We start from the raw sequence: 3,331 nt of genomic DNA, 5'->3' as shown, positions 1-3,331 counted from the left end.
TGGGTGAGGTGTCTAGAACGGTGACTCTGGGATACCGGGCGACCTCTCAGAGTAAACAGCCTTATCCTTGCATGCGGGGCTCTACAAGGATGGACGAACCCCCTTTCTTAGCTTCTCGTGGGAACAACAATGACAACACCAAATATAGTTGTAGTAAGTGCGGTTCAAAACAACAGAACGCGCAGGGCTCCCGACAATGGGTCGGCCAACAATGCCGACCAATGTAGAGCTGGGAGAGCCAACGAAAATGGATTCAATGCGATAGATCGACGGGATCTCGCGACCTTTGAGTGGACGGAGCGCCTGAATCACGACTTGCTAGAGTGCTACGATGCGAGTGTGGCCCCTGAACGGGGTTACATGGCACGGCTGCATGCTCTGTGGTGCGAGAAACACCCGGAGCTATCGCACTTTTCGCAGCAACGTCCGCGAAACCATGCTGAATTACTCCGAAAAAGGGGCTATGTAAGCGGAACGCCTACTCTACCACAGCTAGAACAAGCCGGCAACAGAGAAAGAGAGGCGACACTAAGACCAACCGCGAGCAGGCATCCAATAGAGGAAGAGCGATGCTTTACGACCCGGAGAAACATCAAAACCAAGGCTTCTCTCAAGCCTAAAGATCTGGCTGAAATGGATGACGAGCTTCGTGGACATTTTTCCGGAGAATCTGACCTCTGGGCTATGAATTATTGTGTGTATAATGCAGCGAGAGCTCTGGCCGATGCGAACCGTAAAACGAATCCAACGGTTGATCATAAGATCAAAAGACGAAAGCATCAACTTGCCATAAAGATAGGCTGGGAAAGACAGTACGTGTCCCGCATTCAGTGTGTGATTGACTACATCACATCAGGCAGGAATTTTACCGCCAACGTTAAGAAAGTTCGCGCGCAAACTCGGGACTCGTTATCACACACTTAACAAGTCAAAGTTGCTGACCATCAGGCAGCATATTGTTGAGAGAATACGGATACTATCTGACGCTAAGAGAAGTCTAGAGCGGAGGGAGAGGTGGGTCAGAGGAAATCAACAGTTTCTCTCTGACCCATCACGACTCTTCCAAGACCCTCCAGTTACTGTCGAACACCCACCCAAACCAGAGGAGGTCGAAGTATTTTGGAGAGAAGTCTACGAAGTAGTAAGTATTAAGAGGGATGAAGAACTATTCCGCACCAGGGCCAGATTGTATCAAAACCTTCTGGAGGAAGAAGTTTTCTTCAACCCATCAGCATTCGGCCCGTATTTTCACCTCATATTTGAAGATGGAAGAGCCGATTCCGGAGTGGTTGGTGGAAGTGCGCACAATACTCCTGCCAAAAATTAGCAACTTAGCTGACCCGAAGAATTACAGGCCAATAACTTGTCTGAACACACTTTATAAGATATTCACAGCTATCCTAAATGATAGGATTGTTCGGGCAATTGAACCTGTATGGCAAGAAATGTATGAACAACGAGGCTCAAAGAAAGGCGTAGCCGGATGTCGGGAAACCTGCTCATCGATAGATGTGTCTGCAAAGATGCAGATGCAGATGCAGGTCACCAGCGTGACCTATCGATGGCCTGGATTGATTATCGGAAAGTTTTCGATTCGACCTCCCAAGACTTGTCATCTGTCTTTTGAAAATCTGGAAGGTTCATCCGCAAATAGTTAGGTCCATAGAGAGATTGATGCCGCTTTGGAAAACCAGATTTACTATCTCATCTGGAAAAAATCGTGTGATAACTAACAAGGTCACCTTTCAGAGACAGGTTAGACAAATTCGCTAAGGTTTATTCGAAGCGAGGAAAACTTAATGGCATCCCTGAAGATCCTGAGCTCGTTGATAGAAGCGCTATACGACACCTTTGCGCTGGAGAGACTTATACATACCTGGGCGTGCCACAGAGCCGCATTCAGGATGTGACATCTATAAAGGATACTCTCCGAAGCAGATACAAACGTCTCATCCGACAGATTTGGTCTTCCGAACTGTCGGCGAGGAACAAAGTATCTGCAACGAACATGCTTGCCGTCCCGATAGTACTCTATTCATTGTGAGTAGTTCCATGGACGAAGAACGAGCTCAGATCCCTTGATATCGGGACAAGAAAGGTTATGCACATGAACAAAAGCATGCATCTTAAGTCTCCCGTTCCGCGAATGTACATCTCACGCCGTCAAGGTGGTCGCGGAATATTGAGCCTTGAATGTCTTCACAACAGGATTATTCTGGGTATAGCACATAGAGTTGCAAATGAAAGAGACCCTCTTCTTAAAATAGTCAGGAATCACGAAGAAGTGGGGAAAGGAGCGTTTCTCTACAAAGCAGCGGAGGAGGCTGCAGAAACACTTGGACATGACTTCAGTATTAGGGGTGAGAAAAATGCATCAAATATTATCTATCTCGAGTACTCACTCCTGAAAGCCCGGATTAAGAAAGCACAACAGAAAAAATTTCGTGAACAGTTCCTCGATAAGACGATGCACGGTATCTTCTACAGAAATGTGAAGGATCAGTCAATGTCTTGTGAGCTAACGTTTGTTTTCCTTAAATCGCCCGGATTGAAGTATTTTACGGAGGGTTTCAGTTTTCCATGCCTGAACATACCGTCACCACATTTTGAGCCAAGACATTCCTGATGAAAGCTGCAGGACGTGCCATGGACACCCCGAGAATTTAGCTCACATACTATCTAGTTTTCCAATTCACGCGGGAACGACGTACATTCAAAGGCACAATGCGGCACTGAGTGTTTTATTACCATCTCTGTCACTCCTATGGCATTAACCTTAATATCGCTCCTCTAAATGCTCCTAGGGAAATCGAGTCAATTGTCGGGAATGGAAAGTGCCGCATATACTGAAACTTTATATTCTCGACAATTGTTTCTGTTGCTCACTCGAGGCCTGACATGGTTCTTCTTGACTTCGAGAAGCGAACCATGTTCGTTATCGAATTTTCGGCACCAGCTGACAAAATCATCATAACCAAGAAGAATGAAAAGAAAGACAGGTATCGAGACCTTATAAGGGAGTTGCAATGATTGTACCCGGAATATTCTGTTAAACTAATCGTCCTTATCATCGGCGCTCTTGGAGGTGCCAAGCTTTCACTTGCTAATGGCCTAAAAAGCATCCCTGCGTGCCCTTGGGTCGCTCCGTGTTCTTAGGGTGCACGAGGCTTTTTCTAGATCGTCGTATTGATTCCTTTACAGACTGTAACCATCTATCTTACGGTCGTGAGACGTGGTTGTGGCTGAAATTTTACGGCGATTTCGCTGGGAGCGGGTGCAATTTTTCAGATTAGCACCCGCTCCCGGCGAAATCCTGCGGTTGTCCTTATGA

The 3,331-nt window shown here is 46.6% G+C and overlaps 1 protein-coding gene across 6 annotated transcripts in view; it reads left to right on the top strand.

Moving 5' to 3' along the window:
- Positions 1 to 3,331, top strand: part of LOC117180318 (xaa-Pro aminopeptidase 3-like) — a 50,491-nt gene that overhangs the window by 13,856 nt on the left and 33,304 nt on the right. The gene's annotated exons all lie outside the window — the stretch shown is intronic.

Source organism: Belonocnema kinseyi, chromosome 9 (assembly GCF_010883055.1).
Source record: "Belonocnema kinseyi isolate 2016_QV_RU_SX_M_011 chromosome 9, B_treatae_v1, whole genome shotgun sequence".
NCBI lineage: Eukaryota > Metazoa > Arthropoda > Insecta > Hymenoptera > Cynipidae > Belonocnema > Belonocnema kinseyi.
This window is presented reverse-complemented; position numbering and strand designations above follow the sequence as displayed.